At 37.8% G+C, this 25,988-nt stretch overlaps 1 pseudogene; it reads left to right on the plus strand.

Annotated features, from left to right (window-relative positions):
• The first annotated feature begins 12,592 nt into the window (after window positions 1–12,592).
• LOC103603870 overlaps window positions 12,593–25,988 on the plus strand; it is a 52,438-nt pseudogene continuing 39,042 nt past the window's right edge.

The following is a 25,988-nucleotide window of genomic DNA, read 5'->3' on the forward strand; positions in this document are numbered from 1 at the left end:
CTATACTGTGAAATGGAGAGAAAAGTAGTATCTACCTCAAAGAGCTATCAGTGAGTTTTAAAGGAGATAGCACATGTGAAATGTTTAGCATGATGCCTGGGACACAGTAAGGCTTATCAAATGGTAATATTTTATTATGATTTTTATTATATTAATTCCCATAAATTTATGATTGAATAGAAGAGTTCCCAGTTGCCTTGTTTAAAACAGCTTTATTGAGACACAGTTACTTTTTAAAAACACGTGCCCTTTTGAAGATTAGAGGGGACGTAAGTGTAGCAGGCCTTGAAGCATATGACATTGTTTGTGTCTATTTTCTTCCCAAGCCTCAGAGTGGGATCCCTCAGTGACACCCTGATCTGTCTTCAGGGTCTGACCAGGGTCCTATTATACTTCAGGCCTCTCTTGCCCTCATAACTTTCAAATTTTCAAGGGTGATACGTATGTCTCCTACAGGTTTTGATGGTCAACACAGGAATCCATTAATAATATATTCATTCATTTTATAAGCAGTGAAAGTGTGTAGGGAAGTTTTCCAGCTCATCCGCACTCCGAGGTGTTTAGGAGATCTAGTTGTCTTGGCTGCCCCTCACTGCCCATGGCTGGAGAAAATGGAATCTTCCCAGGGCTCTGACAAAGACCTTGTACAACCTGCCGCGTTCCTCACTTAATCCCTCATTCTATTCTTCCTCATGAAGAGCTGCTGCTGATTCACTGCCATGAGCACAACCACCTACTTAGAGTGAAACTTTGATCCTATAATGCAGGAGTCATCTTAACGAAGCTGAAGCTGCCCTGGGCACGATCACTGTGCACAATAGATTTGGGGAAATAAAAGCCTGCTAAGGAAGGTACAACCAAGGAGGTCACAGCTATAGGAAAGGAGGAAGGGGACCCCACTGTCCTTTCTGAAAATATGTTATGACATTAGGAAAAAGAAGTCTAATGCTAAGAACTGTTTTTTTCTTGAGAATATCTACTATAAGGAAAAGAAGCTATCCTTCAAAACCATGTTTTCCTCCCAACATTTCTTCTAAAATATAGTGATTAAAGTTTACATACATAATTCAGGTAAATTCAAAACTAGCAAAACTCCTTTTGAGAATAGGTCAGCCATATTTGAGGTGACAAGCTCAGATCACATTCTAGACATCAGATCATCAATTGGTCCTTCAAATTTCCCCAGCACCTTTTGTGAAGCTTTGCTCCTAACAGATACTCAATCATCTCAAATAATATTTCTGAACTGGATTTATTTGTTCTGGTAAATTCTTACCGGAGTAAATTCAGATCTTACACTTCAAAATTTTTTATGGTCTCTGAACTCGTTCTCTTATCAAATTACTGAATATGATTACTTTTGGTGAACTCTGAGGTAGTCTGTTTATTTTATTTATTTATTTATTTTTTTGAGGTAGTCTGTTTAAATCCTGGCTCAATCACTAACTAGTTGTATAACTTTAAACAGGTCATCTCACCTTTCTAATCCTAAACTTTCTCATCTGTAAACTAGTATTAATAATAAGCTTGTGAAGATTAATACTTGTCAATTGCTTAGTGCCCCACTTAGTGTATAATTCATGTCAGCCACTACTATTATTTCTGTCATCATTATTAAACATTAAATGTTAATTTCAAAAGTAATCAATTCAAAGAATGTGAGTGTATAATTTACAAAAGAAAAAATTCAAAGGGCACATAAACTTATGAAGAAATGTTTAAATTCACAAAAAATGAGATAAATGAAAATAAAATATCCTATAATTGGATGTGTTCCATAAGAAGATAGTGAGGTTGTCAAATATTTCTATTAAAGCATTACATAATAATAATAAATATGAAACTAACTTGTGAAAATAGATGAATGCTAGAATTTGTACAGGAAATACTATGAAGTTTTAAAATAATGTTCTCAAAGAACATTTAATATTAGGAAAAAACAATACTCCTAAGATGTCACAAAACTGAGTAGAGTATATGATCTTACACTGTTATTAACATATATGTTTATACAACACACACCTGTCGGTCTGCCTTTTAGACATCTCCACATGGGTGGCCAATCGTCATCTCAAACTTAACCTGTTCATATCCAGATTTTTTTTATTGCCAGCCACCAGTCCCTAAATCTGTTTCTCCTCTAGTCTTCCCCATCTTGATAAAGGGAAACTCCATCCTTCCAGGTGCTCAGGTCAAATATCCGGGGGTGTTTCTGGACTTCTCTCTTTCTCTCACAACCATAAACGGTCCAACAGTAAATGCACTGACTTCCCCTTTCAGACTATCCAGAATCTGACCACCGTTCACCATCTCCCACTGCTTCTCTGGCTCTGCCTCCAGCACCTCCTGCATGGATGGCTGCGGAGGTCTCCTAACTGGGTTCCTTGCATCAGCCCTTCCCCCTCCACCCTCTTTTCTCAGTACAACAGCCAGAGTCAGAGCGAGACTTCAAAATATGTCAGATCATGTTACTCCTCTGTTCAAAAGCCTCCAGACAAAATCAAAGCCAGATCTGTGTATTGGCCTGCAAAGGCCTTTCTGGCTGGCATTTCTGCTCCCTCTGAACTCGTTCCTGCCACTATTCTCAAACTTTCGGTTTCGGCCACACTAGCCCCTTGTGTTCCTAATTCCCATCAAACACCCTCCCTTTCCTTTTCACCTACTGTTACCTGTACCTGGAATGCTCCGCATGGCTGGTGCAGCCACTTCCTGCAGAGCTTTGCCTAAGTGACATCTGCCCACGTGTATACTCATGTTAAAAGATACCTCAGTTTCACCCCAAAATTTCCTGTCCCCTTGGACAGCATTTTTAAAAAAATAGTACCTATGACCAAGTGATTTCTTTATAGTTTTCTCCTTCACTTTCTCTCTCCCCAGTAGAGTGTAAGGTCTCTGAGAGCTGGGGACTTTTCCTTTTGGTCGCTGTTGGGTCTCCAGTACTTAGAACAGTGCCTATCTTATTTGCTAAATAAGTAAATATTTGTGTAACAAATAAACAAATGAACAAATGAATAATACGTGTCTAGATAAATTTAATGCCTTTTTGTTTTCTTGTTTATACTCTCCTGTACTTAAATTTTCTAGAATGAGATGTTTTTTCTACTTTTGTTATCAGAAGAAAACCTACGATACATGAGATTCTTTTTCGTTTTTAACTTGATAATTGCTGGTATTAAAAGCCTAACTGAATATATGAATCCTCTAGCCTTTTCTGTATTTTGTCTTTGATAACTCACTATGAAATACAAATCAGATTGATGAAGGACAAAGTACTTTGCTTTTTCTTAACTTTCATTCCTCTTTTTCATAACATTATTGAAAATATCACATTTCTAAGTCTGGGTCAGTATTAGTTTGAGGGGTCCTTCCCCATCTTTTCAACTTGTCATTACTGCTACCACTATTACTAATACTACTACTTGAATTATTTTGTTGTTTGTGACCTTTAAATTTCTATCTTCCTTCTTCATTTCTTCTAATACAACGACCTTATTTGAGGTCAGTGTAACTGTGCACATTGGAAGAACACTAATATTTCTAGGGCAGCCCAGGTCTGGGAACCTGGCCAAGTCATTTTACGTATATTATATCTTTTCATCCTTAGAATGAAAATCCTCTTTAGCAGCTATTATCACTCCATATGACGACGAGGAAACTGAGGCTAAGAGATTAAGAAACTCTTTGGAGAGCACCCAGCTACTAAGTGGCAGAGAACAGATCTGCCTGACTCCAAAGCCCACACTGTCCCTACTTCTTATCATACTCTGGTTGCCTCCCAACTCCACAATTTGTTTGTTTATTTCTACATTTATACACTCCCTCTTTTCAAAAAGGATTTGAAGGAGATGACGCTGTTTTTATTGTTACTAGGCTCTGGATTCCGCCTCCATACTGCTTAACCAGGGGCAGTGCTGAAGGTGTTTGCTCTAGGGTAATGCCAGACTGTTTGGTGAGTTTGGTTTGGTAACTACTATACAGGTAGCAGGGCTTTGATCTGGAGTTTTCATTAGTCCTTTGGTGATTATTTTCTTCGGCCAAAAAAATTTTTTTTGAGTTTTTTGAAATATGTCAAGTACATTCTTATTCAGTCTTCTTTGTGGAGAAAAACTCCATTAATGTTTAAGAAACAAAGGCGATGGCAGCTAATATCTGTGGAGCAGCACTTTAAATGTTTTTTTTTAATCTTTACAAATTCCTGTGTGATAGATTTCATTATCCTTTTATTTTAATAGATAAAGAAATTTGGGCAGACGGACGTTAAGTAATTTCCATAGCAGGGTTCTAACATAATCCTACTGAACTTTAAAGTCTATTTTATTTCTACCACGCTATGTACTTCGGGACGACGTTAAGTAATTTCCATAGCAAGGTTCTAACATAATCCTACTGAACTTTAAAGTCTATTTTATTTCTACCACGCTATGTACTTCTGCTACTTTTACATATGCAAATATTGAGATAGGTTGGCTTGTGGTTCTGACAGCCATGGTCTTTTTAAAAAAGAGCATATAGCAAAGTTTTAGAATTTGAGGCTGATGAAGAAAATCGTGTAGAGGGATGGGCTTCACAAGAGGCTCCAAGCATTAGTGGGCTGTTCATGCATCTATCTATGACTTTGTGATCTGAAATATGTCTCTACGTGTTTGAAGAAGTATATCAAGATGTTGGTATTCCTCATCAAAATTAACACCACCAAGCCACTTTGACATATAAATATCTGCCTGAGAAAGTTTAAATATTGACATGTGTGGGGGCAATATGAGGGCCAGCAAAACAGCTTTTTCAATTCCTTTTCTGATTTTAGCTAATATAATTCTATTGCTAGACCTCCAGCGAGGTCGTACATTATTGACGATACCTCACTTATCTAGAATGTGGTCTTCTAAAAGTCGCTTGTACTTGGGAAGAATCAAGTTTGTCTTTGATGGTATTTAAGGGGCTGTAGAAGTAAACTAGTTCCACCAGTGTCGGGAAACTGTGAGTCATCTCAACTCTCATGCTTTCTGACTCTGAATGAAGGGCAATGTTCGCATAGAAACCGTGTAATTTGTCACGTTAAGAACAGACTGATCTTGTTCTAATGTTCTTGCAGAACTCCAGATACACTTATATAAGGAGAAATTTTCAGAAATTAATAAAATGAGGTTCAGCCTTAAGGAATGTGACTAATACATCTGAGATGAGTGACTCAAAACACTGAAAGGGAGAGATACTTGCAGTTTTAGCATTAAACAATTTTGAGATACTTGAGATTCTTAAAAAATCATAATAACTCATTGTTTTCACATTTGAAACTTGAGAAAAATTTTTTATTTGATAGATTAAAAAGAAAACCAACCCCTGGGATATAAATAGACCAAAAATTCAGTCTCTAAAGGATAATATCTTAGTACGATTATCATGTAAAAAAGGACAAATACTTGATGCAGTTGTTGTTATATTGACCTCAATAACTGATTTTAATCCCATAATAATTTCCTAAGATAATTTTCTAATGTCCTCATTTCCTTAAGTACTTATTGCCACTCCCAGGCATGCGTGTGTGTGTGTGATCATGTCTGCGGCCCGTGGGGACAAGTGTACACGCAAGCACCCATAGATAATAGCCAGCCCTCCATGGGTGTCAGATGTGCTGAACGTTGGAAACAGGCAATGTTCCAGGTCTGATGAATTTTGTTAAATTGCAAAGTGCAAATTGGCAAAGTGAGTTTTATCACTCAGAACCATAGTTTGGGGGATGAACGAGACACAGTACTATCTGGTCAAATCCCTTATTATAGAGAGGAGTGAACCGAGGGTTTTCTTAACAGAATAAATCTATCTTTTCATAATCATACACTCAAGTAATTGTCTACCCCACCAGGCTGTGGGTTCCACAGTGCTCCAGCGCTCACTGCCCAGCACATAGTTCCTAACTAAATATTTGTTAAATGACTAAATAGGTGAATGAATGAATGGATGAGGAAATGATAGAATGAGTCTATCACCTCTCAGAGGTTGTGCAAGCACACACCAGGAAAAGAAACCCAGGTGGCTTCTTATTTTTCTTTCTATATTATAGTTTTTATGGGTTCTCTTTTCAGATATTAATTCCTCATTCTCTTTTAATCCTTAAATCCTATTTCTGGAAGCGCCACTTATTCTTAGCTGAACTAGACCTCTTTCTTCCCCTATTTTCACCTCTTCCCCAAACCTTTGCCGAGTAACTGGGGAAAAAAAATAATTTCTTTTTCAACTCCTCTTTGTCTGAACATGCAGCAATGCATGAGTCACTCTGCACTCCTAAGACACAATAGAGCTTTCCATGGCCTGTATTTGCTATAAATATTTACTACTCTGATCTCTGATATGCTTAATATTAACACAATTGTCTGGGTAGTCTTATATCTTTCATATATATACTAGTCTTAGTACTTATCTAAGATCCCAACCTACTTTAGAGTTCTAAATTTGGTAAATATGGGATCCATTCCAATTAAGGTTACTGACAAAGTTGAAAACACCATGTCTCTTGTTTTATTTGTTTTCTGGAATGCTAGGTGTTGTTCTAGAGAAGGTCAGTCAGTCTGTCTGTCTACTTACCCTCAAGTCCTTTTAACAATTTTATGGGGTAGGAGATGTTATCCCCAATTTTTTTCAGATGATGAAGCTGAGACTTCAAGAAGTGAAGAGACCTTTAGAAAGTACTAAAGCCGGGATTTAAATTGAGATTTGTCTGACTCTTCAATCCAATTTCTTTATACCACACTATGCACTTCCTCTTCCTGTCCCATGATCATGGAGGCCATTTAAAGATACCAGGATCATTAAGAACTGCCCACTGTGCCTAACAGGGCAGACAATTTCTGTGTCATTACCCCTTCAGGCCTTTAGATCCTGGGAAGGCAGGAAGAACATGAGAGAACAATGGCATAGGAAGCTATTCTCTTGCTCTGTCTCTCAGGTCAGTTTATAGTGTCATCAAAAGGGGAGCAAAGAGATATGACCGCTTCACATTCCTCAGAATCAAGGTTTATTAATCTCCCCTCCACAGCTATAGGGACACTTTATTTTTCCTTAATTTAGTTCAGAATACCAGGTTGAGGTGGGAGGGTCAGGACAATTAGCTATTCATATCTTAAAGGCATCTAGCTATTTAACATTGCTGCTGTAACATATTCTCATCCTTCACCCTTCTCATAGAAAACATTCCCTTAATTACCTTTAGAATCCTACCTTTATTTTAAATTAGGGGACACACAGCGAGTGTCTATTTGTGGGATTTACTCTAAAAGGTGCTGGGAGGCTATAAATATGCATATGGACAGCTCTATTCTTTTTCTAGTGGAAGAGAAAGACATTGAACCCTTGCAAGTTAAACGGTGGTCAGCACTATGAACTGGTTTATTCATTCATTCCATCAACACAGACTTATTAAACTTCACTATGAGGAAGACATAAAATATTAGGATAAAAGGCAGACAGTGCTATTAACTTAAAAGATATGCTGATAAGGAGATTTAGAAGAGACAGAAATTACAGTTGAGAAGAGAATGTGAAAGACTTCCTGGAGAGCATGGTATTTGCACTGGACCTCCGTGGTTTGGGAAGGGAAAGCTCCCTAAGTAGAAATGTCCATACAAATGTAAGGAGATAGGACCAGGTTACAGAAAGGAACAGCACGCAGGCCAGTATGAATGGAGGAAATTTGAAGACAATAAGTGGGGAATGAGGCTAGAGAGGGTTAAACTCCTTTGGCAAGACAGGGACCATGTCTGACCAGATTGCTTTATGAGGGCTCAGTACTGCATATACTTGAAGAGGGGGGTGCTCAGACCTCACAAACCACAAGAGTAGACCAGTATGCCAGAAAAAATATAGATGGAGGACTTGGTGATGACAGTAGCAGTCGCAATGATGGTGGTGGTGGTGGTGGTGGTGGTGGTGGTGATGACAGAGATCATGAAGACTGTGATGATCTGGTGATAGGAATGAAGGGAGAGGAAGAAGATGCTCATCAGGAAAGGCAGATTATTGGAAAGGAGATGGAATACCCACATTTTTCTTACATCACCTCATTGCTGAAAACCTATCCTAATTCTACTTAAAGAATGATCATCACAGGGCAGATCATGGAATCGATAATTCAGTAGATTTAATAGTTAGCTAAACTAATTAAAGAAGGCAATGAATCTAATGAGGGTGATTGGGCCTCTTTCAAACAAAAGAAGAACCAATTAAGAGACAAGTAAAACTGGTAACAAGGAAATAACCTAAGATATATAATTAACCCATAGAACTTAATGTCATAGGATAGAATTAATGGACAGCATTAATTTAAGTAGAACTGTAAGATTTAAAAAGCATTTGGCACTTACATGAATAAGCAATGTTATTAGTATTTAATAATTCCAGACATAAGTATCATTATCATTCAATAATTTCACTTAAGAGCTGAAATGTATGCTGTATTGCTTTCCCTTATATGGTTCAATGAACATGAGAATCTTATATTTTATAGCCTTGAGTTAATTAGGAGCCACATGAATTTGGTAGTATAACATCATCAAAATAAGAAAAAGAGGGCTGAGCCCATGGTGCACTCGGGAGAGTGTGGCGTTGGGAGCGCAGCAGCGCTCCCGCTGCAGGTTCGGATCCTATATAGGGATGACCGGTGCGCTCACAGTGCTCACTGGCTGAGCAAAGTGCGGCCGGTCTCAAAAAGGACAAATAAATAAATAAATAAATAAATAAATAAGAAATAGAATTGGCATGATAATTAATCTGTGTTTTGCTGTTGGGGTCAACATTCATTTTTTCAAAATTCCCATTAATATTTTTCCCAGTTGAATTTCAGTGTTCTGTGATGGCGCATGAATGGTATTTCTGGAACAGTAGAGAAAATTTTTACCTGTTTATTTTGTTGCCGGCTGCAAAATAGATAAGATATTATGAAGCTACAACATGAAATAAAATGTACCTGCTTGTTTTCTCATTGCTAGCTTATATTTGTAGAGCTTGGCTGTTGTTTTAGATTTGTGTTGTTTTAGAAGTATGTTAAATAGGTACTGCACCCAGAGTTGAAAATGGAAGAAAAAGAGAAAATCACCCCAAAACAAAGAGGAAGAAAAACAAACAAACAAACAACAACAACAAAAAAACAATAAGAGAGAATGCAAGAGGGTTTAGGTCATCTAGGTGCTAGTGAGTCCATAAGGTTTACTGAGAAGTCAGAGTTTGCAAAACACAGTGCCTGGCACAGGAACAGAAATCAACTCAGTACCCAATGCCTGGTGGAGGACATTTACTTAACATGTATTTGTTGACTGGCTGACGGCAGCCGCTTGAACTCTTCCAGGTCTCTGTATAGAAGAGACCCTTTTCTTCAGCTCCCTTTATTTTAACCTGATAAGGCAAGAATGGCTACCTTCTTAGAACTATTGTGGAGAAAGCTTCCACTTTTCTTTTCACAAATCAGCCTCCCTCCCCCCTCCATTTCCCCTTAAAGTAGCAGGACCAATTTGCTAAAGTAGGGAAAGGAGACTTAGTATATGTAGGTCAGACACTCCAGGTCTCCCTCTTTTTCTGTCTTGTCTACCTGGAGGGTGGGCACATACTTGTCTGACTCTTGTCTCTCCCATGCAAGGCACATGTCTGTCAGGGCCCAGCACCTATTCCCTAAAAACAGGCTGGGAGCCCATCTGGGCTTCAGGCCCTAATGGGCACACTCCTGGCTGTGGACTTGGACACGCTGCTTCACAGAATTTCCCCATAGGGGATTTTAATGTAGACTCCAGTAGTTTATGGTGCTTGTTGAGGCTTGTTGAGACACATGGCAGTATCAATGCCCCTCTACCATATTCTTTTCCTCCACGTTTCAACTCATATAATGGGTTCTTTTGGTTCTTACCTCCAAATTGCTAAAGAACATATTTATTTCCCTACTTTCTGATTTTGAAGTCGTAGACGTTGCTTATTTACTTAGGCCTTATTTACTGACTTCCCACCTAGGAAAATGAGGATTTAGGTCTTTCACACCCCATCCTCCACCATAAAAATCACCTTCTCATGCTCCATTCTCCTAATACATTTTAATGTTGGTAAATTCAATCTTCAGGATTTCATTATTTTGGTTATGAAAACACAATTGGCAGCCGAATTCCATAGCATGATGTAATTGCTATTTCTTTTCTGCGACCTTCTCATGCTCCATTCTCCTAATACATTTTAATGTTGGTAAATTCAATCTTCAGGATTTCATTATTTTGATTATGAAAACACAATTGGCAGCCGAATTCCATAGCATGATGTAATTGCTATTTCTTTTCTGCACTACTTTTTGGTTTTATTGTGGGGTTAATAATTGTCATAGTTCAATCCCACCTGATGTCTTCAGCACATTAATAATTCTATCAGTTTCACTTTTGAAGATGTCTCTCCTGGAGATGGTTGACGTCTTGAGTGTGGACTGGCCTTCCTCATTTCTGATAATCCACTGTCACCTTGGGATCTCTCTTCACCATAATCCTGGCGATTCTTTTATGCCAGTTGTGTTGGGTCCAATCTGTTCTGGATGCTGTACCCTCTTTATTCCTTACATGGAGCATATCTTCTGGTAGCTTCCTGCCTAAAACACACAGCCTGGAAAAATCAGGATTGCTCAGAATCTCCAGAAGGAACAAGATTGATTTTTAAAATATGCATTGGCTATTCAGATAGGAGCAGAAACAGACCAAAAGCAGAAGGCACTTTGACTAGGAAGGAGTAAGCAAGGGATTTCTTTAGGAGAGAGGTGGTCATCTCAGAGATTAGGCCAGGCTAAACCTACTAGATATGGAAGGCTAAGGAGATATACCACTTTATAAAGATGTCTTATTTGTGTGTCAATAGATCAGAGAGTATGACTGGAGTCCAAGAAATCTGGTAGAGGAAGGGAGGTAAGTGCTCAGACGTTAAAGTGAAATGACTCCTCTTGAGGGGGTCTGATCCAGAAAACCATTCAGAACCACTCTCTTATCAGCACCACGCTCTAACCAACTGAGCTAACAGGCCAGCACAAGAGCCACTCTTAAATGTGTGTTTGGGGCAATCACTGCTTTGACACTGGATGGTTATACCAAGTGGTTACATTTTAGGGAAGACTGGGATGATGGGGGAGAATATGTCAAGCATTATGATTACAGGGGAGCTTGTAGGTGACAGTTAGTTTAGGTGAGGAAGCACCTATGTTGTACCCAGAGGGCACATACTCAGGATGCTCGTTGAGTTAGAACTTTAAGAGAAGACACAGGGCTGATGAGACAAAGTTAAGGGGATCAGGGAGGACAGCAATACCTTTTGAAACCATCTCCTAAAATTTCTTAACATTTTCCACAAAGCTGGAAATGTTAAACACCCAGAGCCCTTGGAGAGAAACTTCTGCTCTTCCTGCCATGGTCACTGATTCATTACTCCTTCAGAAGAGAGAGATGACTTATCCCTATAACACTGCGTATACAACATATCTCCAAATTCTTGAAGCTGTATATATTAAATACGTACAGCTTTTTATATGTCAACCATACCCCAATAAAGTAGTTAAAAAAAAAAGATTGCATGTATAGCTCAGCCCCTTCTAAAATATCTGTTTTCCAGACTAGGCTCCCAAAAGGCAGGTGCATTCTCCCTCACCCTCTTGGTAAGCCTTTCTGGAGCAGGGTCTCTGTCTGGAGACTTATTTCCCTCCAAGGCTGACTCATGAGAGGCCCATCAGGCTTCACTGCATTGCTGACTGAGCAAGTGTCTGATTTATAGACTCTCTCATTAGGCGAGTCCCAAGGTCTAAATTGAGGGAAAATTGAAGAAGCTTAATTTTGACTGCAGGCCCAAACCATATTGTTCAACCCTGCTCTGCAAAGAAGACAGCTGATGTTTTCATCCCTACCTGACTTCTTTGTTCATTTCTCAAAGGGTTCAAAATCCAGGGGCACAAGAGGTGACTTTGTCATTTCAGTGAGACCCCACACCATGAAAGGTATTCTAGCAGAGTTTAAGTCAATAATATCATGGTAGAAGAAATGAAAAATAAAAACAAAAATCACTTCTATAAGTATGATTAGGAAATTATTAAGTAAGAACTAGGAAAAATAGCTCAATTTTCTTTTATAAATTTGTTCAATTCACTGGGGCTTGGAGTGAAGATTCTAACTCTGCTTTTCTTTTTCTTTTATTATTTTGGAAAACCTAGACACATTCCTACCCAGTAGTAATGTCATAAGTCACATTTTTACTAAGAATTTTAGTGTTTTTAGATGAAATGTGTTGGAAGCTATTAGTTGAGCAACAATATTTGCAAGGCACATTGTTCGATTCTTTAAGGAAATAAAATTGTATGTGATAAAGACATTGCCTTATTATCTACATGTTGAGCCTATTTATTTATCGAAAACATAGACATATTCCTATAAAACAAGGAAGATGTTATTTCAAAACAGGTAAATGGAGAGTTGAACAGACCAAACTGAAATAACAATAGTTACCATTTATTGAGGGCTTACTACGTACTAGGCATTGTTCTATGCTGTGAATGAATTAACTCATTTAATTCTCATACGCATCCTATAAGCTAGGTACTATGGTTATCAGTATTTTACAGATGAGCAAAGGCCAAGAAGGTTTAAATAAGGCACCCAAGTTCATAGAGCTGCTAAGTAACAGAAACAAGAGCAACACAGGCAGCTTAATTCCAGTTAAGAACCACGGCAGTTCTGAAGGAACTGCCACCCAGCAGCCTTTATTTTCAGAGGTGAGTGTCTACTTACATAGCTTCCTTCCAAGATAATAGTCGTGAGTTACTTTTTAAGATGTGAGATTTTCCAAGCAATTTTACATTACTACTTCTGGGTTACGCTCACCTAAAAAGAAAAATCTGTAAAAACTTTACCTGAATTTAGAGAGTTTAGCCTGCCATCATGGTTAAAAATCAGATTTAATAGCACTGCAAATACACTTGCACACGCATATATACATGAAATATATGTATGTGTGTGTATGTACATATATATGTATATATATTCGTATATACACATAGTATCACACACACTTCACCTTTGGAAAATCTCAAATGACTGAACTAATTATGCAGTGTAGCATCTTCCTATGCTGCTATAACAAATTTCCACAAACAGTGGCTTAAAACAACACTAATTTATTATCTTACAGTTCTGGAGGTGGAAGTTTGAAATGGCTCTCACCTGGCTAAAGTCAAGGTGTGGGCACCCTGCATTCCTTTCTGAAGACCCTAGGGGAGAATACATTTTCATGCCTTTCCCAGCTTCTAGAAGCTGCCTGCACTCTTTGGCTCATGGGCCTCTTCCATCTTCAAAGACAGCAATTGCTGGTTGGGTCTCCCACAGTGCCATATTCCTGGATCCTACTCCCTTGCTTCCCTTTTCCCCATTCAAAGACCCTTGTGATTACATTGGGCCCACCCAGATAACCCAGGATAATCTTATTTTAAAGTCATTGTCACTCCACCTCTGATTTTGATTCCCTTTGCCATGTAATATAAAGTATTCACAGGTTACTGGGATTAGGACCTGAACATTTTTCAGTGGCCATTATCTGTCACCACAAACAGGAACTTTTCCTTTACCTCGAATGTACCCATTTTTGGAATGTATATGAAGATCTTTAACTTTGCATACTGAGACTATCAATTTGACAGTTTAGGACAGAAACTAAACGATAACTCATCCATTTCAAGTCTGAGGGACAAACAGGCAGCTGGGGCCCTGCAATTGTCCTGAGTTTACCAACTTCTTTGGGCTTTGATAAAAACATACATTTCTGCCATCATCATTTTAATGGTGAAAACATTATTTTAAATCACTTGGTCCTGAAAAATCTCAATATCAGTGGTTTGGTTGATTACATAAAAATATATGCTTGTGCATTCTTTGGACTATTTTGAATGGTTTTGCTTACAGGTTTATTTCATATAGTTGTTATTGTTATTTTACCAGTACTGAAAAGAATCCTAACAGTGGTAATACACCACACAATTAAAATGACCACACACACACACACACACACACACGCACACACACACCACACACCTCTCTATTGTTAGTGCTCTGGAAGTCAGAGTCAAAATGGAGGAATTTACACACACACACACACACACGCACGCACACACCACACACCTCTCTATTGTTAGTGCTCTGGAAGTCAGAGTCAAAATGGAGGAATTTGTTGATATGAACTCACTAATCTGCATAGATTATAACTTCAAGAGATACACTGAAAGTTAAAATAGCATGCATTTTCTGGGAAAATTAATAAATAACATTCTGAAAGTCTGCATTCAATGAAAGTCTTCATTGGTCCTTCTAATAGGCTCATGGTTTCATTTCCTTTGTTTTGCTCAAGTCAGTAATGCAAATGTTAAGCTCCCTCTATTAGTGCCCCTTAGAAGTAAGCTGATACTTTGGAGCTTTTAAATGGACCTAAATGGTTTTCAGGCATTTTCATTTCTGTTTTCCACTAGCAAGGGAGACCCTAAGGGTGGAGCCATGTCTTATTTGCAGCTCCTCACAACTCCTGTACAGTCCATTATGGGCTTAGTAGGATTTTTGTTATTAACTTGGGAATACAATAGTCCGTCAGTAGTTGTCAGTAGAAATGAACAGGAAATAAACATTGTTTGTATGGGAAATTGATGCAATTCCAATATATTCACTTAAAGTACAATTTTTTTTTTGTACAATTTTGAAGCCTATTTTTGAGTTAAGGCTCAGAGTATGGAAAAGAGTTTTAGAAGATATCTTTTCACATGGCCATTTTACTTAAAATTAGTGAAGCTGTCTCCTTGACCCAAAAGGTTGAAGAATCAATTAAAATAAACTAGAGCTGAGCTTTAAACCGTTCATTCCCTTCCACTCCCCAAGCTTCTAATTGTTTTGGGTGCCTGATTTAGAGACAGCCAATAAAATATTCTGGTTTTCTGAGCTATAAATTAATGGGCAACTCAGGAAATGCTTGTGGGTCATCTTCCATCTCCAAACCTGGTGGATCAAATTGACACTGATGACTCATTTCTCGAGGATCCAGCATGTTAAATCAATGAGCATATTTGCTTGAATCTCGTCTCCTAATGAGCTGAAACAGATAGAACATTTCTCATGCATCCAGATGGGATTATTTTGGAAAGTAAACTAATGCACATGCCCACACAAAATTCCTCTGCTATCTCTAGCCAGATTCTGTTAGCTGTTCACCAAGATGATTTACCAGCAATCTAAAGCTGAGCTGCTCTGTAATAATATTAGCTACATAGGAATTCTTCCAGAAGACAATTTTTTTCTATTTTGCTTTGTTCAATTTAATAATATTATGTACAATATTTTCTAGATACTGAGTTTGTGTGTGTATCTGTGAATGTGGGGGAGGTTTAAGCTTTATGACAGTACTAGAAATTTCTCTTAATAAGGTTATCTGACTTGGGATTGATGATTTATGTCAATAATTGCTAATATTTAACATTATTTCACTAAGTTTGTTACCTTTACTATGTAAAACTCCCTTTAAAGTCACTGTGAAAAAAAGTATAAACAACTAAACAAAGTGTAAACTAAAAAAAGTATAAACAACTCGATTTATGTCAATAATTGCTAATATTTAACATTATTTCACTAAGTTTGTTACCTTTACTATGTAAAACTCCCTTTAAAGCCACTGTGAAAAAAAGTATAAACAACTAAACAAAGTGTAAACTAAAAAAAGTATAAACAACTCAAAAAAAAGGTAATTTTCTCTGGTTATGTAAATTGAAATAACTTTTGGAAAGCAGTTTTCTAATGTGTATCAACAGCCCTAAAAAATATGCTGAGCATACAGCCAGCAATTACACTTCTAAGGTTACATACTAAGGACTTAATTAATAATGGCTATGTAGCAGATCTTACAAGAAATTTCAATGTGATGCAATTTATTAAAAATAAACAAACAAAAACCTGAAATAGCCTAAATGTCCAACAGTAGGGAATTGATTCATGTTAGCCTACATCTTTTGAAAAACAAAAACCAAGATAAGATTAGAGATGCAAGAGACTTATTAGGGTAAATATGCCAGTGAGGGAAAGCGGGGAGGGAGAGTTGTCAGACCACAGTGCAGGTCTCACCTGTGAAAGAGAGAGGGCAGGAAGATGGTGGGGAAGAGTCTTAGGTAACAGGGCAGTTTTAACACAGTTTTGGCAAGGTTGACAGAGAGTCCTCAAGCCAAAGTCTATCAAAGAAGTCTTTTGTCTCTCAGGATTGCCCATGAGAAGAGTGGTCTTTGCTCAAATTCGGTGGTGGGTACAGAGAGCAGCAGTCGAAGCCATCAGTCAATAACGCTCTGAACAGTAGGAGATTTGAAAGGTGCATGTATTTTCACAGCCACCATGTGTGAAATAAGTTACGGCACCACCACATGTGGATTTAATCAATAAAGTAAAGTAGATGAATAATTGTTGATAATATTTTTATTTATAATTAAAATATTAATCTATTTAAAATTTAATTAACTTCATACTCCTTACCACATATATAAAGTAGTCACAGATCATTTTTATATCTTGTACAATTTAAGAAAAGCAGACAATTGAGGTAAGAAAACACACTAACAGAATTGCCACTAGAAAGATTATTCAATTACTTCACATTTACCATCATTTTTGCTTTTCTACCCTGTGATGCCTCAGTTTGAATCACAATAAAGAGAAAGAAACTTACTGAATTCAATATCGGGCATGGGTCAGTCATACATAAATGTAAGACTGTGGAAAATATTCTAGTTAAAGTAGAAAGCCCTAACCAGGGCTATTGCTTTATATAGACATATATTGCTTTAAAATATTTTAAAAATGAAATTCATTTTACTTTCTGGGAAAAAAAATGATATATGTATGGTGAATAAATACTGAGTAGAAAAACAGAACTTGTTGATTATTTAAACCTTATATTGCCCCCCAAGGCAGGCAAGAGAATGACAGGGTGCAGTGAGTAATACCAGGCATGAGTAAGACCCGTTTACATCATGAGGAGTCTGGGGACTTATCTCTCCAACCAAGGCCACGTGTGCATGGAGATCAGTCCCTCAAGGGTTAGGAGAATAGGTGGGGAACAGGAAAATCCTCACCCCGAGGTAGGATTTTATGTATATATGCCTCCTCTGTTCCATGTTCCCACATATGCACCTGTGAAGTATATCATTCGATGATGATTAATAATTGCTGTGATGATGACCTTTGTATACGTGCCAATTTGCAATTATCTCCTTCAAATCAAAAAATGGAATTTTAGAGCTGGAAGCGACCTTAGATTACACTATTCCCATGATGTTTTGTGAATAAGTGTCCCATGGTCAAATAAATTTAGATATTGCTTGATATTATAACCCCCCCCCCCCCGCAACGTATGATGGCAATTTGTATATTAAAAGATGTGAGCAATCAGGTCATAAAACTGCATATAACTTTGTTTCATACAGCATTTCTAAAACATATGTAAAAGGAACTCTCTCTTCACATGATACCTGCTAACCCAGTATATCTGTGAAATGCACTGTGGGAAACCAGAATCTTAACCTACCTTTTTGTTTTCATCTGAGAACTCTGAGAGTTTAAATTACCTGTCCAAGGTCACACAGATGGGCACTAGAGGACTGGGGACTAAGACTGAGGGTGCTGGGCTCAGTAGTGATACTGACTATGTCTGTAACTCACTGTCCCTAATATTAAAGTTGATATGGCCATTTTGTCATCTTCTTTAGATAAAGGCAGCTAAACTTAGTAGACCTTTAGAAACTTGGATAAAACCAACCAAAATAGCTACTTCAGAAAGCATCCAAATTACTGACTATGTCTGTAACTCACTGTCCCTAATATTAAAGTTGATATGGCCATTTTGTCATCTTCTTTAGATAAAGGCAGCTAAACTTAATAGACCTTTAGAAACTTGGATAAAACCAACCAAAATAGCTACTTCAGAAAGCATCCAAATTATTTTGAAGTATACCAAAAGGACAAGTGGAAAATAAGATTTGTTATCTTTTTCCTTCCTCTTCAGCTACTGTTTTCTGGATGTGTTTCAGATTATTGGGCTAAAGAACAATCTTCCTTGAGGAGCTGCTTCTGAGTAGCAATTTATTAGTTGCTCCTGAAAGGATTTTGAATTATGTTTCTTTTATTGGATACCATACTGGAATGCCACAGAGTGTGCTGCTTTTTCTTTGATGATTTTAGAGTTATCATAGAGGCATCCATTCGGCCAAGTGGAAAGCAGATTAAAAAGCAAGTATCTAAATGTGTGCTTTGGGGTGAGTGTAGATTCTTCATCTCCTAAGGGGGACCGAGCTGCTATGCACTCAGGTTGCCCCTTCTCCTGACTTGAAGGCTGAACTTATTTCCCAGAAGATTAGAAGTAGATTGATGTAAGGGTGTGCAGGCTGGGGGTCAAACCATAGGCTAACTGGCTCTTCCAGTTGTTGATGTTTTTGTTAAAATTTCCAGTGATCTTGATGCCTCATGTTGAGTAAGAGATCCAAGAATGTAGCCAGGTCGCTGGACTGAAACCAACTATACAAATTCTGAAGCTCTGCTGGGCTCGACCCAAGAAACACAGGTGGTCTTACCAAGCCGCTTCAGTCTTAGCCCAGCCTTAGAATAGCAGCAAGTACCTGGGTGTGTTTATTATTCTCCAACAAATATCTTTCCATTTATTTCATTTTTAAAACAACCGAAGATAAAGCTTATTCAGCTGTAAAAATGAATTTGTGTCTTGATTTGGTGGACTTTTCTTTTGTACTTTTCTCAGTTAAAGGGAAAAGGGAAAGTGCTGGAAAACAGCAATAATTTATACAAGAGCATCAATTAGAGAATCCTTAAGTGTAACCTGACATTTTTCAGGGATAGGGATCTCCTGACTTAATTATTTCTGGACTTTTCTACAAAGACCCTCTGAATGTTTGTTTCCACAGAGATCTCAACAAACACTAGAGGCCCATCAGCTGGAATGAATTCCCTCGGTGAAATGGCTATTCTCTGCCAAGAATCAAAGGTCATCCCAGTGGAGTGCTGCCTTCGTGTTCAGCAGCTACAGAGTGTCTGGAACAGAGTGAGAACAAAAATTATCCCAGTTTGGTGCCCCCTGACTCTTTTGGGAACAATCCCAACAAAACTGCCACTGGGGATTCAGAAAGCACATTTGCAGACTGGGAAAGGGCCAGGCTAAACAGAAGAGAATGGCGATTTAGAGTCAATAAGATAAAGGAAATAAATGACTCAAAGAAGAGTTTTAAGCCAATATTTACACCCATATTGCCATATTTACAGCTTAAACACTATGCCCTGAACATGCAGGAAGTAAGTTTTTATGAGTCTCTTAATGAATGTTAAGTCAATAATATCCCAAACAATGGGCCCCAGTGAACTTTCTTATGAAGGCCATACAGTGAGTTATTCAAATGGAGTCAGAGTCAGTTGAACTCGGTAATGTACAGTTTTAGAAAAAGTGATTTTCAAATTAGCCATTTCAAACATGATAGAAAGCCTATTGAACATATCTATTACTAAGGGAAATCATGACAGAATCAGAAGACTTCTGTATTACCTGCCTAAAAGTACCTAGACAGCAGATTTTATTGTCAACAGAAGGAATGGTCAAAGAACAAGTGCCACCAAAACCATCATCCTAAGGGAACAATAAGCCAAGAAGACAAAGCTAATTAAAAGGCTAATTAGCAAACTAATATATGCAGCTATGAAGTCCATGACAGCCAGGCAATTGAGCAGTAAAATGGATTTTACCAATTGGTTGGTGCCATGGAATCAATCGCTGCTTTTTAAAGCCAATTCTTTTGTTTCCTTCTTATTTTGGGGTGGGAGATGGTGTCTTAGAAACATCTGATGCACATAGGTCAATTGGCAGGTCCAGATGAATGCTCCATAGGGCAGAAACACTCTGATATGTAAAACACAAGCCCATCAAAAATATCACTGAACTCTGATCTTGAGATGCTCAGACAGTGTTTATGAAGCTTTATTTTTTTGGGGGGGGTGCCCCATTGTCCAGTGTCCTCTGGTAGCATTTACAAGTGTAATAGAAAATGACAGCCCTGTCATTCTTTCTTAAAATGTCAAAGACCACATAAAACAAACTTATTCAGAGACACCCTCCACTTTTGTACACCATGCCGAGAAAGCCGCATGACAGAGTAGACCTTATATTTTGCGAGCATTCATTCCTGGAAATTCTGACTTCGTGAAAAAAATCCATCTGATCAAAAAAAAAAAGGACAGTATTCTAATTAGTGGTTCATATACAAATTAGTAGACGATTATTGTATTCACCAACAGTCAGAGAGCATTATATCAAATCAAGACCTGTAAAGACTAAAAATTCATTATCACACAATTTAGACGGAAAGAATAAGTGAAGAGTGTTTTATATAGCCTCTCGCCCTTTCTTAAAAGGAAAATAATGTAATTATTCAGGCATATGTTAGTGTAAAGTTGTAGAGGTAAAGCTGTTTGGTGGAACTTAAGTTCCAATTGTGGCTATGGGGGGTGTGGGGCTGTGCAGGCCACAGATGTATTAGTTAACCTCTCTGAACCTCAGTTTGCTCATTAGCAAAACTTACACAGTATCTGTCTCACAGGTTGTGGTAATGATAAAATATTAGTATATATGAAATTATGTAGCACATTGCCTGGCAACTTGCATTAATTGGATCTGGACAACTGTTTCTTAGTATCTCATAGATCTCTATTGATAGAAACCTGTTGTGGGTTTTCAAACATGCACACTCAGAGAATGTGAGTGGAAAAAAGCAATTAATAATGAACTTCTTAATACTATTATGAAAATAGTATTGACTTCAAGCACTCCCTGAAAGGATCTCAGCTCCCCTGTCCCAGGGTTCCCCAGACCCCCTTTGAAAACCACTGATCTAGAGAAAGTGAACCTGTTGGCCGAGGAGGAGCCCTAATGGGAGTAATACAGTGAAAAAAAGAAAGGGTCAATTGACTTGAGTCTTCCTCCATTAAGTATTTTTACAAAAATCTTCAGGCAAAATGTGTCATGGTGGGCAGACGCCAAATAAGAGGTGGTTGCTAAGGAAAGACAAATTAAAATAATATGTTGGTGATTCTCAGGAAGATTAAACAAGTTGGCAGACAAGAATAGGTATTTTTGCACCTTAAGCTCTAGCCCCCTTATTTTTTTTCTTGCTAGCTTTTTCTATCACCTTTTTAAAATTGATGCTCCTTGAAAAAGATTCACCCCTGTAAATATTATTAACTTACTGAAGTACTTGTGATTCTAGATGACCTGATTTCGGGAAGGCTTTTACTTCCCACACTGTAGGTGCAAGAAGTTGAATGGGAGGCGAGCTCTGACCTAGAGGTGAATGAGTTGCCCAGAGTGATCTATAAAGAGGGCTTGTGTGAGCTGTGCTGAGGGCGGAGGCTGGAGCTAGGGGTGGGGTTTAGAGGGTTAAAGGAGATCAAAGAGGAATCCAGGCCAGGGCGAGGGAATCAAGGATCTATCCTTCATGTGTAATACACCAGGAACGATGCACATGGGTTAGAAGTGCTCGTCCTAGGAAAGCAAAAGTGTTTTTTACAGGGATCAAGGTAAATATGCATGTAGCATTGTGAGGCGGCAACTGGGGTGTTGTGCTGCAGGTGTATAGACCCTCAGTTCCTCCTGTTAAGGCCTGCAAACTATTTATTCAAGCATGTATATCCCCAATTAAGCAAGCATGTTGCTATGGTGGAGATTCTGTGAAAATTCCAAACTCCAAAAAGTTTGAGGAAAATAGGCTCATGGACAGTGTTATTACAATCATGAGAACTTGGAAGAAAGGTGGAAAAAATTTGGCCTAGTATGTAGTTCACAGCCTCATAAATTACACTCAGCATTGAACTTCCTTAATTTTTAAAGTTCAATTTGTACAATTTTTTAAATACAAAGATGTTTTTAAAAAGGAAAAACTATTAAAATAATGTCATCACTCCAAGAGAGTAATTGGGCATCCGATAAAAATGAAGTATATGAAGATATATTTGTATCATCCATTTTCATTTAAAACTATAATGATAATATTGTTCTATCAGGGATTCACTTTTCCAGGGGCTTGTAAAGCTTTATAAATACAAAGTACTGAAGTATTATTAAAATCCTGTGCTTTTTGCTTAGATTTTTTTCTATTACATACAGATAATAGTTTCCCCACTCTTATTGTTCTTTAAGCAGCATATTCCAAAAATATGTTTGGTTGGTATGAGTTCTACAAAATGCTTATAAATGTTTCCCCCCCAAAAATTATTGTTAAAGAAGATTGAAAAACCATGGATTCAACACAAAAGTTTCTTTACAAGAGTACTTTCACAACCCTATGAAATGAATTTTCATCAAGAAATTCCAAGAAAATTATCCAGAAAGAAATGCTTCCAAATTTACTTGATTTGAAACTTAATTTTACAGTGGATCTATCAACATCTCTTAGAACTAGTATTCTGAGTGAAAAAGCTTCAGAAATGCTGCTTTGCACTAATGAACCAAATGAAGATTGGTACATAGTATCTTTGCAAAGCTGTTGGGTTCTAAATTCTGGAGGAGGCTTCTTTAGGATTAAGGCACATAAAAATGAAACATAAATATGGAAGAATTGCCATTCTTAATGTTTTATTGCTTACCAAAGTGAAGGCCAAGAAAGGAGCTTAAGTTAGAATGCCCGAGGTAGGAGGATGTCATAGTAGAAACTACATTCTTCCTGCTCGCCCATGCCCAGGGTAGAAAGGAACAGGTAAGAGGGAGCTTTTGCTTCTGGAAAAGAGAATGCTCTTGTTATATATACGTGTAGTTCTTTTCCTATATATATGAGAAGACAATAAAATTTTATTTGTCTGCAATTACCCAAGACCACTTTCTCATTTGGTTTTGCTCAAGCTAAGGCATGTGCAGTGTCGAGTGGCAACATTGTCAGTTTCTTGCAACAAGTGAGGGGCAGGGAAGAGTTGTGCAGTTAATGGACTGGAGAAGATGGCTAATTCTCCAGCTTCTTCAGAATTGAGGCTTCATTACCTTGAAATACTTCAAATCCCCAGAATTCAGGCATATCTACAATTACACCCACTTTTCAAGGAGAAATATATGTGATTCTTTTACTGCCTTCATTTTCAGTCATTATGCTACCACTCCTTTTTATTGACACAGATTCTCAAAAATTGGCTATCCTTGGTTTGTGCATTTGTCCAAACATTAAATCAACAATCTATTAAAAATCAACCTTTCACAGATGATTGGATAGGGAAGTGTGGTATATATATATATATATATACACACATACACACACACACACCATGGAATACTATGCTGCCATAAAAAAGAATGAAATACTCCCATTTGCAACAACATGGATGAACCTTGAGAAACTTACGTTGAGTGAAATAAGCAAAGCACAGAGGGATAAATACCGCATGTGTTCTCTCACATGTGGGAGCTAAGAGAGAAAGGAAGGAAGGAAAGAAATACCACAGTAGTGCAGTGGTCTTACAGAGGGAGGGAACATTCCTAGGGCTGCAAAGCGGAGTGGGGGGGAGAAGAAGAGGGGGAGGGTGGTTGGGGGACAAATGGGTAGGGACACAGGGTATAAAAGCAATTTCTGGTAATTTGTATCTCATGAACATTCATAAGAATAAAAAAGAAAAAAAGAAAAGAAAAAAGAAAATGAAGGAAAGAAAAAGAAATCAATCTTTCAGCACACAATATAAATGCACCCAAATATTTTACTGTGCTCCATAAATATATACAATTATCATGAGTCAATTAAGACAAAAATAAATTAAAAAGGAAAAAAATCAATCTTTCCAAAATTAAATTGTTCTTAATTTTAAATTGGCTTAACTAGAAAGGAACATGTATTGAATATAAAAAGCACTAGAGAGAGTTTATAATTTAGATAAAAAATTGTACCTCCTGATAGTTTCTCAGCTGTCACAGCCCCAGGGCTCTCTGGATTCCTTCAGCTATCATAGAAGGACATTAATTCACTACCATACTTCAACAGCTGTATGAACACGTTTGGTCAAAAGTATCAGAGAACACCAACTCCACAAAATGTAGGGGTGTGGAAGAGAGAGAAAGAATCAAGTCTAAACCTAATTACCCAGTTCAGAAAGTTGCCAGCACAAAAGGGCTCCTATCTTCTTTCAACAGTGATAGCATTTGGTTTTCTACATTTCTATTCCTATATACTTGTGTGTACAATGTAAGCTTTGTTGGGCTGTGTCTGGCCAGTGTTTTGCATCCGTTTACAACAGGCAGTAATTGTAGTTAGTACGTAATGTACCTGGGGGTGAAGAGTTGCTGGCTATTGGAGTCTTCTTTTGGGCAATGTTCTAGCTGGCACGACCATGATATTTTCTTCCTCCCTGTTCCTCCAAAGCTTCTCAGTTTAATGACAGTCTTATATTTTATTTGTTTCCTCTGATCCAACATGTTTATGTGAGGGTAGTTCTAGAACACATAAAAGTCAGTTGCAGAGTGGTAATTATTGAGCAGGGTTTTACATAGCACCTCATGTGGTAAGAAGGTAAATGCATAATCATCCAGTAATATGAAAAACTCTGACTGAAGGACCAAAGGACTTTGTCATTTTTACTCCACCCTCTGTGAGTCAGTGAAATGGATTGAATTATAAACCAGAAACCAGCACTTCAATTTGATGAAACTCATCCTAAAGAGGAAAGTGTCACTACATGTTGGCAGTTTATAAAATGTGATGATCTGCTGTAATCCATTGGAACCGACATGTTCTTAATAATAGCAACATTCTTTGTAAATTAAATAGCTATTATTTTTTTTAAAAACCTGTCAGGATATGCTTATGCAGCAATGCACATGTGATCACAGGCATTTTCATTGTGTCTAAAACACAGTAAGATATAACCTATTTGGGAATTTGTAAGATTGGGAATTTGTAAGAATGTGCCAGCATCTTGGTTTCTAAAGGCATTAGGCATTTTCATTGTGTCTAAAACACAGTAAGATATAACCTATTTGGGAATTTGTAAGATTGGGAATTTGTAAGATTGGGAATTTGTAAGAATGTGCCAGCATCTTGGTTTCTAAAGGCATGGACCAAAACTGAGCTAAAACCTGGAGTTATTTTTCACATCTGAAAAAAACTGAGTCCTTGTATTATGGTATATGTCACAAGGTCCTTGTGCATCAGACCCCCTAAATAATCATTTAGCAAGCACTCATGGAGTGCCCATTCTGTTCCAGGCACAGGGTTAGGCTGCAGCTAAAGATGACGGATCTTCCTCCTCTATTTCTACTTCTCTGCTAGTTTGACCCTCTCTACTGATACTCTGGCTGTCTTCTTTTTTCTCCTATGAGGAGGTTCTCTGCTTCCAGGGAGATGACCCTGGAAGGTCATCTTTGGGCCCTGTGCTTTCAAGGCTGCCCCTGCAAAGGATGCTTCTCTCACAGAGACTTGAGTGAGAAGTGGGTGATGTTGTTGACTGAGCTGAAAAGGAACATATTTTCAGCAAGGTACTAAGTTAACCTTTTTCTTTTTTTCTTTTCTCTTTTCATTTTTGGTAACCCCCATGGAACTCAGGAGAAATTCCCTAGAATTATGTTTACTCAATTCTTTTGCAAGGTTATTTAATGGCCTGATGATTGCCACAGGTAGGGATTGTAACATGAAGTCACCCAAGACAGGCTTAAAATAATTTGATACACTGGAGAAATTTTCTGACGTGTCTTACAGCTAAACCACCGCAAGAGTCATCTTAAAATCAGGCTTTATCTTGGACACATCTGTTTATAACCTTGGTAATGACGTGTCGGAAGCAGACAAGATATGGTAAACTGGGAGGCCAGGAGTGTAATCAGGGGGCTTATTATCAGCAGACCTCACTTAATGGAATTTTATCAAGGTTCTGCTGAAAACTGCAAATATTATTAAGCTTGAAACA

The sequence above is a fragment of the Galeopterus variegatus genome, unplaced genomic scaffold, assembly GCF_000696425.1.
Source record: "Galeopterus variegatus unplaced genomic scaffold, G_variegatus-3.0.2 Scaffold4837, whole genome shotgun sequence".
NCBI lineage: Eukaryota > Metazoa > Chordata > Mammalia > Dermoptera > Cynocephalidae > Galeopterus > Galeopterus variegatus.